We start from the raw sequence: 14,669 nt of genomic DNA on the forward strand, positions 1-14,669 counted from the left end.
CAGTCTTTCTCAGCATCATGGTCTTTTCCAATGAGTCAGTTCTTCACATCAGGTGGCCAAAGGATTGGAGCTTCAGCATCAGTCATTCCAATGAATATTCAGGACTGATTTTCTTTAGGATTGATTGATTGGATCTCCTTGCAGTCCAAGGGATTCTAAAGAGTCTTTTCCACACCACAATTCAAAAGCATCAATTCTTCGCTGCTTAACTTTCTTTATGGTCCAACTCTCACATCCATACATGACAACTGGAAAAACCATTGCTTTGACTAGACAGACCCTTGTTGGCAAAGTAATGTCTCTGCTTTTTAATATGCTGTCTAGGTCATAGCTTTTGTTCCAAGGAGCAAGTATCTTTTAATTTCATGGCTGCAGTCACCATCTGCATTGATTTTGGAGCCCAAGAAAATGAAGTCTGTCACTGTTTCCATTGTTTCCCCATCTATTTGCCATGAAGTGATGGGACCAGATGCCATGATCTTCATTTTTTGAATGTTGAGTTTTAAGCCAGTTTTTTCACTCTTCTCTTTCACTTCTATCAAGAGGCTTTTCAGTTCCTCTTCACTTTCAGCCTTAAGGATGGTGTCATCTGCACATCTGAGGTTATTGATATTTCTCCCTGCAATCTTGATTCCATCTTGTGCTTCTTCCAGTCCAGCGTTTCTCATGATGTACTCTGCATATACGTTAAACAAGCAGGGTAACAATATACAGCCTTGATGTACTCCTTTGCCAACTTGGAACCAGTCTGTTGTTCCATGTTCGGTTCTTCCTCATTATTACAATGGGGGAAATAATAGTACCAACCTCATAGAGCAGCTGTGAGTGTTAAAAATGTGATGCATGAGAAGTGCTCTAATTCAGTGGCAGATATGCAGAAACTGCTCAACAAATGGTGTGTACTGAAGAGTGGTGTATATAAGCAGACTGTCCACGAAAGAGAGACAGTATGCAAAAACACATTCCTCTAGAGAGGGGTGAGTGTACTAAGCTTATAGGAGTTCAAAGAAAACAAACGCTTCTGCCCTTTGAAAACACCCCAGTCTCCTGGGAGAGACGGAGCAGTAAACAGATAACTCTAATGTGATGTGACAGAGCTCGAGCAGATGTCTGCTTATACTCGTCAAAGGATTTTTACTCAGCAGTGACCCTGACACTGTTGCTGTTGGATGAATATTAGTTTCTATCCCACTAGAGAATCACAATGCCTAGTACATTCTCCTTGCAGTGAGAGGAAGATTAGTAGAGTGTCCCTGAGTATCTGGATTTGGTTGGGCCCATTGCCAACATCCACTGCTTAAGGATCCAAGACGTGTCTCCCCTCTCTATGGGTAGACTCAGAGGGGCTTCAGATCCTCAGGTGCTTCACCTTTGAGGACTGGGGGCTCAGCAGCATCTTAGAAAGCACACAGGAGCCAGCTACCTGCTCCAAGCCTATAGGAGATTAATGACGCCATGTCTAAAAAGAGTGTAAATTATTAAGTAGAACATTAAATATGCCAGTTTTAAGTGACTGAATTCATTGAAGTCAGACTATACCATTTTTAATTGCTTATATTGGGAATAAATATCTTGAGTAAGCACATTTCCAAATAGCAATGATGATGGAAATGCAACAAGCATTATTCTTTGTATGATTTCAAGACATTTCCATCCCATGATCTCCCTAACCTCCAAGATATACTACGGTCTACGATGAGTTACAGAAGCTCTCTGAGCTATTGTTTTGCTAACTAAAGTCAATGAAAACTGAGATTTTTTTTTTTTTTGAAAACTCAGATTTTTAAAAAACATTTATAGAGTGTTGGAAGTACCTTAAGTGTCACAAAACAAGAGGGGGTATCATTATTAAATAGCATAAAATTAAAGTTAATCAAATGAGGAAAAAAATCAAAGTTGGACTGATTTCTCACAGCTGACCAAGATAAATTCTAAGTAGATATAATATTTAAATGCTTAAAATGAAACCATCTTCCTTTTAGAAGAAGCTAAAAGAGAGTTATTCATCATAGAGTAGAGAAGGCTTTTCTCATTGTGGCACTAAATCCAGAACCATAAAAGAAAAGAAAAGATTATATGTTCAGTTTCATAAAATGAAATTTTCAGCATACAAAAACCATAAGCAAAGTCGAAAGACAAATGACAAACTGGATGGAAATATTTGAAGCTCTATTACAGGCCAAAGACTAATTTTCCTTGGCATATGAACTCAGACAAACTGGAAATGAAAAGATCAACAGTGCAATAGAAAAATGGGCAAAGAATATGAACGGGCAAGGCCTGGAAGAGAAAGCACAAATAAAAGTGATTCATCCTCACTCACAACAAAAAAAAAATTGTAAAGTTTTTAAATTATACCAAGATATCAATTTTCAATGATCAAATTAGTGAAGATCCAAAAGTCTGATACAAATGTCTGTTGATGAGGGTGCTCTGAAACAGGCACTTCCTACCCTGCTAGTGGGAGTATAAACTGGTACAACAACTAGATAGAGCAATTGGCATTAACTCTACATTTACAAATTCATGCTTTAGATATTTGCCAAATGTGCAAAATGCAATATTATCCACTATAGCCATGTTTTAAAAGCAAAAAATTAGCTACCTAAATGTTCATCCATAGGCATTAAATTAATCACGGCACATTCATATAATACTGTATGTACTGTATAATTAGATACAATATAACACCATGCAGTAAAAAAGGAGTGATGAAGTTCTTTGTTTGCTATATCTTGGAGATGATTATATAATAATGTAATATTAATATTGATATATTATTAATATTCTATAATCATCTCCAATATATAGTGTTAGGTGAAAAAGCAAGGTGTTAGGAATTCCTTGGCAGTCCACTTAGGACTCCTCTCTTTTACAGCCAGGGGCCTGGGTTGGATCCCCTGGTTGAGGAACTAAGATCCTACAAGCTGAACGATGCAGCCAAAAAAAGAGAGCAAGGTACAGAATGGTGTGTGTCACATGTGATGCTTTCTGTGCAAAGAGAGAGCATATATGTGCATGTGCATATATATGTATGCATGTATTTTCCTTGAATATACATAAAATACTTCTGTGTAGCTGGGGTCATCACTGTATATACTTTTGTCTTGGATATTCAACTATATGAAGTATCATCTATTAAAGCTTTAAAAAATGAAAAAAAATAATAAGCCAAAAATGTGTAAATGAGTCAATTAATACATTAAATAAAGTAAATTTAATAAATACATTTAATGCCTGAGTTCCTAAACCCATGTATCTTTGTTCAGTCTTTGTTCCTCCTCTTTGATCTTTAACATAACCCAGTTTTATTTAGGCATCCGCCCCTCCCAACATACCCCTTTGTGTCTCGGTTCATATCTGGGACTGTCTGGTCTAAGGGTAATTCCATTCCCATGGCAGTATTTGGTCCAGGAACCACAGCCAAAGTCAGTGTGTGGCATTGCCCTGAGAACAGGAATTGACTCAAGAGTGCCAGAGGCTCCTGGGAAAGAAGTTTCCTTGCTCTTAGGTGAACTTCACCCAAGTTCATGACATTTCTATGTGAAACCAGTAACTGCTACAGCCATTTCGCATCTGCGAAGGAAGTGGTCCAAGGTCAAAGCCAACACATACAGGAGGTCATCTCAGGGTACTGCAGGAAAATAGATCCCTAGAGACACTAATTAAACTGTCTCTGAAGCCTGTGCTACCCCCTGGAGTTGCAGTTGTCTGAAGCAATACTGCTCCTTATTGTTTATGTGAATGCGAGTTGAATTGTCTGTTACTCAAAGCCGTAGGCTAATACCCAGATTGCACAGAGGAATATGTTTCCAAGAATCGAAGTGAAACACATGGGTAAGTCAGAAGGAAAAAACGCCTTCTGAAGTTTCTCAGACTTAGCAAACTGCCAAGGCACATGGCATGTGTTGACATAAAAACTTTCCAAATCAGGCTCTGAACTCCAATTAGAATATGGTGCAGAAATAAGTTGGGAGGAAGAGGTGAAGATGCTGAGCAGAAAGATACCAAACTTTACAGAGGTTGTGACCCAGTAGGGGGGTCACAAAGTTTCATCTCCTTTCTCTACATTGTCTCAGATAAAAAGGAGAATATATTACTTTAATGATGAAAAATGACACACCAGCCCCAAAGGCCACATGAAAGCAGAATGGTAGAGAGGCTGGGTCAAGCAACCCCCCAGTAAGTTAATGTCGGGTTTTCAACAAGCCTGAAGGCTAAAAAATAAATAACTGCTTATAAAATGGTCTTCATAAATTAAGAACTTTAAGAATTTCTTGTAAACCTGAGGTGGTTAGGAGTGAGAGATTTAAAAGGGAAAAAGGAAATTTAGATTACAGCTGTAATTTTGAAGCAGAGTTCATTTTTCTGTTCTTGAGACTGATTTTCACAAATACTTCTGAGATGTCATATTTTTGAACACCCCTCATATGGAGTTTGTTTTCATTTTCTGGTAATTCCCACAAGCTGAGGGTCATTACAGGATTGAGACTGGGAGGCTTTAGGATCTTCTGGACCAAGGAGAATTCTGGAGGTAGATGATAAGTTGTTTTTTTTTTTTTCTGTATTAAACCACTGGCCACCTTTGAAAAGGGGAAGGAAGATGAGATCTTCATAAAGGACCTCTGAGTCTAGGGTAATCAGGAAAGTAAGAGAAAACCAGAAAAAACAGCAATGATCCAGAAGCAAAAAGATTTCCTAAGATAGGGACGGCAAGGTGCCTGTTGGACGGCAAGGTGCCTAGGAAATCACTGGCAATCTGGGCAAGAGTAGTGATGAGAGTTAAGTTAAAGGAAGATGAGGAATGTTCTTTCACCCTTAAGAGACTTGGCTGAGAAGGAGAGGGGAATGAAAGTAGAAGCTGGAGTAGACAGAAGGCTTAGGGGAGACAGGGCCTGTTCACAGGCTCAAGGCAAGTGCCAGTAGAAAGAGCATGCTTACGGTGCGTAAGGGACAAGGGTTGACAGTCTGAGTTAGAGACTGCAAATGATGGGGTCCAGAGCATGGGTGGAACCATTTCCTTACGCAGAACAGCACCTCATCCACTAAGAGAAGAAGAAGAAGAAAAAGATGCATGCATGTATAGATCAATTTAGGAGTAGAAGGGTAGGAAACAGAGAGTACAGTCCAATATCCTCTGTTTTCTTTGTGCTATGGGAGTAAGAACGGTATAGATGTCTTGAGAGTAATGGTATGATATTTTACAGTCATTAAGAAGGATGCAACAGGCACTAAATAAGAACCAAAGAACTACCAGAAAGAATCCAGGTAGAAGCTGAGTTTAGGACTTGGAAAGTTAGCCTGCGTGCTGCAGGCAGCAAAGACAGATAGGTCCAGGCTTGGTTTCATGACAATGGTGGGAGGTAAGGAAGTGAGAAAACACCAGTCATGGAAAGACTGACCTGCAAAACCACGAGACTTACACCAGATAAGGAGGTGCAGGGAGGAGAAGTGGTTATGATGGGGGGGGGGGGGCGGAGAGGGGGAGTCAGGAGAAGGAAAAGAAGGAGGGTGTTTTTTAAAAGAAAAAGTCAAAAACAGTAGTGCTCAATACCAGTTTGCAGAATACAGAACTTGTCCAAAAAGCAGTTCTCTGGGGCCCATGTCAGAGATTTCAATTTAGTAAGTCTCAAGTAGAGCCTAGTTCTTACCTGCATTTTTCAAATGGGTAACGTGTCATGCAAGAACTAACTGGTTCCAAATTGGGAAAGGAGTACATCAGGGCTGTATATTGTCACCCTATTTATTTAATGTTTATGCAGAGCACATCATTTGAAATGCCAGGCTGGATGAACTATAGGCTGGAATCAAGATTGCTGGGAGAAATATCAACAACCTCAGATATGCAGATGATACCACTCATGGCAGAAAGGGAAGAGGAACTGAAGAGCCTCTTGATGAGGGTGAAAGAGGAGAGTGAAAAAGCTGGCTTGAAACTCAACATTCAAAAAACTAAGATCATGGAATCTGGTCCCATCACTTCATGGCAAACAGAAGGGGAAAAAGTGAAAGCAGTGACAGATTTTCTTTTCTCGGGCTCCAAAATCACTGAAGATGGTGACCACAGCCAAGAAATTAAAAGCTATGACAAACCTAGACAGCATAATAAAAGGCAGAGACATCACTCTGCCAAAGCAGGTCCATATAGTCAAAGCTATGGTTTTTCCAGTAATCATGTACAGATGTACTTCTGTCATTTTCTCAGATGTCTCATTAGGGACATGAAATATATAATCATATATTTCAATATATATGTTCATATATGATCAATATATAATCTCTCTCTCTCTCTCTCTCTCTCTATATATATATATATATATATATACACACACATATATATATTACAAATATGTGCCCGTTCAGTCATTAAGTCATGTCCAACTCTTTGTGAGTCACATGAACTGTAGCCCTCCAGGCTCCTCTATCCATGAAATTCCCCAGTATAGAAAACTAGAATGGGTTGCCTTTTCCTATTCCAGGGACTCTTCCCAACCCAGGAATCGAACCCTCATTTCTTGTGTCTCTGCACTGGCAGGTAGATTCTTTACCACTGTGCCTCCTGGGAAGCCCACTGTATTACAAACAACAGCATATTATACACGCTGCTTTTTAATTGCACTTAAACATATATCATAAAGATCAATCCATGTCAGTTCGTTAAAAGCCATTTCAATAAACTATTGGCTGCTTGGCATTCTTTTTTTTTTTAATATCAAAAGATGGAAAACAATGGGTGTTTCTATTCATTCTCTAATTCAGGGATTCCCAACACTGGAGGAGTTTTTCAATGCCCTATGTATTGATGTGCCATAACTAGGAAGTCTATGTTTTTAATGGAAGATTGTGATTTGGGTTGTCCATGGACTACCCATTGAAAGACACCTGTCATGGGACTTAAGAGCATCCTGAGCTTAAAAGATGAAAATACTTAGAGAAGAAGAATGAGAAAACTAGAAGAACAGGGAAGTTTCACTTTGCATCATGATCTCTATTGATTTTTTTGAGAGATTTTATCCTGACTACACCACTCCCTTGGAACATATATACAAAATATACTCTATTTGCATAATTAGAAAATGGTTATGTAAATTAACAGTTGCTGAATCCCAGTGACAATAAGCAAAGCAAAAGCAAAAATCAAAACCAAACAAAACCAAGTCAAACCAAATGAACAAACAAAACTAGTAAGAAATACATTCCCATGTGCTGTCAAGGTTTCCACAAAGAAAGTTGTATAAAATCTCCAAACGAAAAATCTTTTTAGTATTAGATTGTTGGGCTGCTCATTTTTGCCATTAGAAAAAAAGCTGCAGTACTCAAAACTAAATGCAGAGTCTACAACATTAAATTCTCCAGGATTCTTGAATTCTACTTGAATTTTTTGACTTGGGGCTAGCACTAAATGGAAAGTAGCAGGCTTTGGATTGAAAAAGAGGTTTATCTGATTCCACACCCCACTGTCTTTCTATGACCAAATACTGCTTCCCACCAAAGAATGTTGTTGAGTATTCCTTGCTAGGGGAGCCAGACACTCAACTTCCAGAGGTGACACCTCTCTTATTTCTGCATAACTACAGGCAGATGCTCTAGACAACACTAGTAACTACTAATCAGGTGAACTTTTCATGGAATCACCCAGTTTCATCAATTAGCCCAATAGATCCTGCTGGAATTGTGCTACCCTGGCTGAATCAGAATGGTAAACCAGCTCCTTAATATGGTGCAGCTAAACACATCAGACATCTGACATAAAAGAATGCTTTAATGGCAAAAGGTGGGAAATAATGCATGTGCATATTGTTTATAATTCAGGGATTTCCAGTATTTGAGATTTTTTTCAGTATCCTATATACGTCCCCTTTCCTTTCATTGCCCTATCCCAAAAGTGTTATGTGTAAGTTTAAGAAAAGTGATTTGGGTTTTTAACTATACAACAGAAGATAACCTTAGGATGACACAAAACTATAGTGAGAATTACTAAACTAGTGTCAATTAAAACATGTTCTAAAGTACTCATCACATGGAATTGACACTTAACAAGAAAACTATCAGAGTAGATTGAGATGAGATTTCCAAGAAGGATGAGCTACTCTTATTTTACTTACTTAGTTCCGTATACAGATATTGGGATTTTATGATTCTATTATTTAAGACTTGGAAAGGTCCGTACTCCCCCAACTCCTGCCTCGACCACCCTTTGACTTTCATTTTCATGATGTAATATAAAGTGGTATACAGCAAATGACTAAAAAGAGAATCAGGGAAGAATTCTAGGGCATTTCCCTTCTCTTACAAATGATCTTGACCTTTATTCCATATTTCCATTTATTACAATATATTCCATATTTCTTCTAAACTAGTGAAATGCTTTTGATTATAGAAGAGTTGCCAACTGGAAGCTACAACAGACTAAAATCTTTAATTGAAAAGTCATTGCTTTCTGTGTTTATTTATCTAGTCTTATTTATTCAGGTTACACTGACCAAGTGTCAATTGATCTTAACAGTTTGCTACTAGGCATGATGTGATGGGCTGAGAAGTGCCTTGTCCTCAAGGAATGTACAGTTCAGGTGGAGGAATATAAAGAAGCATACATTTAGGTGCTAAATGAATGGAACATATGAGTACTCTAGGCTATTCAAAAAATAATGTATGGGTTTAAAATAGTCATAGTGAATCTTAGGCAGATGGAAGAAGACGGTTTTCTAGGTAAAGCATGTGTCATCAGCAACAGCAGAGAGGCAGACACTGATAAATCAGTGGTTTGATAAATCAAAATAAATGCATCTGCTAATATTGATGTTAAAATGTTTTATGTTGGGGAATAACAAGAGCTAAGTTAGAGAAAACAGTGATTCAGGTTGTGGGGGACCTTGCCTGCCTGGCTAAAGAGTGTGGATTTAGTACGGTAGGCACCAGAAGGGAATGCAAAGCTTAGAAAAGGGGAGGCATGAGCAAAGGGAATCAGGGAGATGAATTGGTTGGTGGAATGCAGAATGGTTTTGAAAAGAGATTGGAGGCAACAAGAGGCTATTTGATCTGAGTTTATGAGAGTGCTCACCAGAGTGATGGATCTGGCAATGTCATGGAAGGATTGAGCAAGAGTAAGACTAGGAAACTAGATATGGCAAAGGGTCTAGGAGGTTCTAAACCTGAGTGAGTGGGGAAATGTTGATTTAACCAAGAAAAATAAGTGAGAGGAGCTGGTCCAGGGTGTGTGTGGAAGAAGACATGGATACCTGCTACATATAGGTTGCTGGCAGGACATGTGGCTAAGCAGATTATTGCTACTGCATAAACTGACCAGAGCTGCAGTCTGTCTGCCTCCGCTCCGAGGTGGGCTTGGGGGATGGGGGGTTGTTAGAAGATTTTGCACACTCAACTTTGGCCCTTTCAGGCAGGAGAGAGCATCTGCTGTTAGAACCTTTCCAGTTCTCAAGGGGTCTGTGAACTGATCAGGAAGTACAATTTTAATAGAATTGGCTGAAAGATGAGCAAATGTCAGGTGGTGGTTTGGTAGTAAGTCATTGTTGCTAACTTTGACATGTTAAGTGTCACATTATTAATGGCTTTTATGCATGAATAAGAGTGTTAACACTTAGTAAATTAGATTCCTCAGTTTTTGTCTTGCTCTTATAGTTTATGGGTATGACGGGGTTACCTTTCTGTGTCTCAGCTTCCTGTTTATAAAATTGGAAGCTTGTTGTGGCAACGTTCATAAACACTTTGAAAGTTACAAGTAAAAAGCACTGTAGGATTCTCTCCCCTCTCACCTCCACTCCAAAGACTGAGTCAGTCTCTGGGAAAGGTCATCCATTTCACTGAATTCTTTCAATGGCTAACTCCCTAAGTCAGTTAATAAGCATTTTTCTAAAATGCTGTTGCCAGTTCAGAGCTGAAAGATACAGTTTATAACTGTCTTTTCTATCTTCTGGGCCTGCTCATCCTGCTGACCCCTTTTTACTGAGTGACTAGTGCCATGTGACTCCCACTTCTAGGCGCTTGGATCAATCCTAGCCATACTGGAGGGAACCTCCCTTCTGAGAAATCTGTATGCAGGTCAAGAAGCAACAGTTAGAACCAGACATGAAACAACAGACTGGTTTCAAATAGGGAAATGAGTACATCAAGGCTGTATATTGTCACCCTGCTTATTTAACTTATATGCAGAGTACATCATGTGAAATGCCGAGCTGAATGAAGCACAAGCCGGAATCAAGATTGCAGGGAGAAACAATAACCTCAGATATGCAGATGACACCACCCTTATGGCTGAAAGTGAAGAGGAACTGAAAAGGCTCTTGATGAAAGTGAAAGAGGAGAGTGAAAAAGCTGGCTTAAAACTCAACATTCAAAAAACGAAGATCATGGCATCTGGTCCCATCACCTCATGGCAAATAGATGGGGAAACAATGGAATTGTTCAGGTTTCCAAGCCCAGTTGGATTTTTGGGCTCCAAAATCAATGCAGATGGTGACTGCAGCCATGGAATTAAAGACGCTTTCTCCTTGGAATAAAAGCTATGACCAACCTAGACAGCATATTAAAAGCAGAGACGTTAATTTGCCAACAAAGGTCTGTCTAGTCAAAGCTATGGTTTTTCCAGTAGTCATGTATGGATGTGAGAGTTGGGCCACAAAGAAAGCTGAGCACCGAAGAATTGATGCTTTTGAACTGTGGTGTTGGAGAAGACTCTTGAGAGCCCCTTGGACTGCAAGGAGATCAAACTAGTCAATCCTAAAGGAAATCAGTCCTGAATATTCATTGGAAGGACTGATGCTGAAGCTCCAATACTTTGGCCAACTAATGTGAAGAACTGACTCACTGGAAAAGACCCTGATGCTGGGAAAGATTGAAGGCAGGAGGAGAAGGGGATGACAGCAGATAAGATGGTTAGATGGCATCACTGACTCAATGGACATGAGTTTGAGCAAGTTCTAGATTTAGTGATGGACAGGGAGTCCTGGCGTGCTGCAGTCCACGGGGTTGCAAAGAGTCTGACACGACTGAGTGACTGAACTGAACCTATTAACACCCTGGAACCTCAGCATAAAACAACCAGGATCAGCATGAAATGCAATGCTCAGTTCTAGGTATTAAGTTCCTCCTTCATTTCTAAGACTTCCTATGCCTGTCAGATCTTGCCTTTGGATACCTGTCTTGTTGCCCCGAGTCCTTGTCTTCTAAACTTGCCCCGTACCTCCTCTCAAGAATCTCAATTCTGTTTTCATCAGTTCCCCCAAGGCAGAGGAATCCAGACCTGGGAGACAGCATTGAGCTTGAGGTCTTACTATTAGCAATACATTTCCTTTTAAAAATTTATTTATTTATGGCTGTGGTGGGTCTTCACTGCTGTGCAGGCTTTTCTCTAGTTTCAGGGAGCTACTCTCGAGTTGCGGTGTCCAGGCTTCGCATTGCAGGGGCTTCTCTTGTTGAGGAGCACAGGCTTTAGGGCGAGTGGGCTTCAGTAGTTGTGGCTTCTGGACTCTAGAGCACAGCCTCAACAGTTGTGGCACAATGAGCTTAGTTGCTCTGCACTCACGTGGGATCTTCCCGGATCAGGGATCAAACCCATGTGTCCTGCATTGTTAGGAGGATTCTTTACCACTGAGCCACCAGGGAAGCCCAACACATTTTCTTAATGCTTGCCAATTTCCCAATTTTGTCTGCTCCTGGGTTTCCCAAGGCTGCACAGCAGCTGCCCATTGGCTTACATTTTCTGTGTTGAACCAGCCTGATCCTGGCTGCCTTCCTGGCTGCTGCTGGTTATGTAGCCTCCAAATATTGTCTTCTGGCTGCACACTCATCACGCCAACTGGGTCTGCCTTCAGTTCCATGGTTGTATCTTGTTCTGGTCTCCGTTCTTCCAGTCCACCTCACCCCATTACAGCTAATCCTTTTACATTAAACTACAGCAGATATTTGTTGGTGTGGAAACTGATTTGGTATTGGAATTTTATCCTTGTTTACATCTTTCTTTGTGTTGGAAAAGCTTGGGATCACTTCCAAAACCTGCTCAGAGAGCCTTCCTCTTTTAGGAGAAACAAATGAACACTTGACAAAGCCGTGTGTCTGTGACAAAGACTCAAGGCCACTCTTTTAATTGTAAGATTGCACATTTTACCTTAATTTTGCTTTTCAGTTCAGTTCAGTCGCTCAGTCATGTCAGACTCTTTGCGACCCCATGAACCGCAGCACACCAGGCCTCCCTGTCTATCACCAACTCCAGGGTCCACCCAAACCCATGTCCATTGAGTCAAGGACGCCATCCAACCATCCCATCCTCTGTTGTCCCCTTCTCCTCCTGCCCTCAATCTTTTCCAGCATCAGGGTCTTTTCAAATGAGTCAACGCTTCGAATCAGGTGGCCAAAGTTTTGGAGTTTCAGCTTCAACATCAGTCCTTCCAATGAACACTCAGGAGTGATCTCCTTTAGGATGGACTGGTTGGATCTCCTTGCAGTCTAAGGGACTCTCAAGAGTCTTCTCCAACACCACAGTTCAAAAGCATCAGTTCTTTGGTGCTCAGCTTTCTTTACAGTCCAACTCTCATATCCATACATGACTACTGGAAAAACCATAGCCTTGACTAGACGGACCTTTGTTGGCAAAGTAATGTCTCTGCTTTTTAATATGCTGTCTAGGTTGGCCATAACTTTTCTTCCAAGGAGTAAGCATCTTTTAATTTCAAGGCTGCAATCACCATCTGCAGTGATTTTGGAGCCCAGAAAAATAAAGTCAGCCACTGTTTCCACTGTTTCCCCATCTGCCATGAAGTGATGGGACTGGATGCCATGATCTTAGTTTTCTGAATGTTGAGCTTTAAGCCAACTTTTTCACTCTCCTCTTTCACTTTCATCAAGAGGCTCTGTAGTTCTTCACTTTCTGACATAAGGGTGGTGTCATCTGCATATGTGAGGTTATTGATATTTCTCCCAGCAATCTTTATTCCAGCTTGTGCTTCATCCAGCCCAGCATTTCTGGTGATGTACTCTGCATATAAGTTAAATAAGCAGGGTGACAATATACAGCCTTGACGTACTCCTTTTCCTATTTGGAACCAGTCTGTTGTTCCATGTCCAGTTCTAACTGTTGCTTCCTAATCTGCATACAGATTTCTCAAGAGGCAGATCAGGTGGTCTGGTATGCTCATCTCTTTCAGAATTTTCCACAGTTTATTGTGATAGACATATTAATATATTTTATTTTATTTTTTAAAATATATTTTAATTAAAAAAAAATTTGGCCACACCACACAGCATGTGGGATCTTAGTTCCCTGAACAGGGATTGAACTCACGCCCCTTGCATTGGAAGCAAAGAGTCCTAACCACTGGACCACCAGGGAAGACCCATTAATATATTTTAAAGTGTTCATTCAGATCTCTCAGTTTCAAGATATGTTATTGGACTTTCAAGACTTTTTGCTTACAAGGAAACAAAGAAATCAAGGCTGGGGATGGTGTTCTACGATGTAGTCCCAACTTTTAAGGCATATTAGACTCTTCTGTCAAAGTGTTAGTCACTCAGCTGTCTCGGACTCTTTGTGCCCCCATCGACTATAGCCCACCAGGCTCCTCTGTCCAAGGGATTTTCCAGGCAAGAATACCAGAGTGGGTTGCCATTTCCGTCTCCATGGGATCTTCCCAACCCAGGGATCCTACCTGGGTCTCCTGAATTGCAGGCAGACTCTTTACTGTCTGAGCCACCAGGGAAGCATCCTCTGGAAGGTTTGTTAGAACAGAAAGCTAGGTCTCACACCCAGAGTTTCTCTGGAGTGATGCCTGAGAATCTGCATCTCTAACACATTCTCAGGCAATATTGACACACCTGGTCCTGGGATGACACTTTGAAAACAACTGGTTATATGTTTAAATGGGCCCCAGGTGACCTGCAGCGGAGCAGTTATTGATCAGTTCAAACGCTTATCTGAATGGATAAGGTGGAGAGTACTGAAAAATAAACTTCCAAAGTTCAGTCCATGCAGTTAGGATGACTGCTGGTGCCAGAGGTCTTTTCAACCCCATCTAGAACTCGGACAATGACTTAGTTTCTTTGAGCTTGTGTTTCCTAACCCATAAAATAAGGGTAGCCTCTATGCTGTCCTTACAGAGTATAGTGAAGGTCAAATGAAATGGGTGTGGAAATGTGTCAACGGGAAAGTGGTATGACTTTGGAGACACTGCAATGGTTTTTCAGTCTTAAAACGTCAGCCCCTGTTTCTCTGGACTCTCTTGCTATTCTCATTAATTACAGCAGCTTTAATCCAGGAGTAGAGAGTACTTTTATTGCTATCATAAACTCAAACTTTTTTTTGAAAATCTCGTTCAATGAGATCAGGACACGCCTTACAAACGTTACTCAGAGCCAAGAATGATTCCCATTCTTTACAGTTATAAAAAGAAAAGTACAAGACCCTATTGTGACTTGGAGTGGAGTCACAGTTAATCTTTCAATCCAGTTTAAACTGGCCCATTAAAAAAAAAAAAACACCAAAAAACTGCTACAAGTTACAGCACGTTATAAAAATAAAATCACTGAATACAATGCTCAACCTCTCCACCCTATGCTTTCACATCTCTTGCAGCTTCTATTAATTCATCTGTCGTGGGAAGTAGTAAATCTGTTCAGTTTTGGCCGTGGCTATTTTTCATAGTCAAGGGTCTCTAGCT

The sequence above is a fragment of the Muntiacus reevesi genome, chromosome 7 (assembly GCF_963930625.1).
Source record: "Muntiacus reevesi chromosome 7, mMunRee1.1, whole genome shotgun sequence".
In the NCBI taxonomy this organism is placed as follows: Eukaryota; Metazoa; Chordata; class Mammalia; order Artiodactyla; family Cervidae; genus Muntiacus; species Muntiacus reevesi.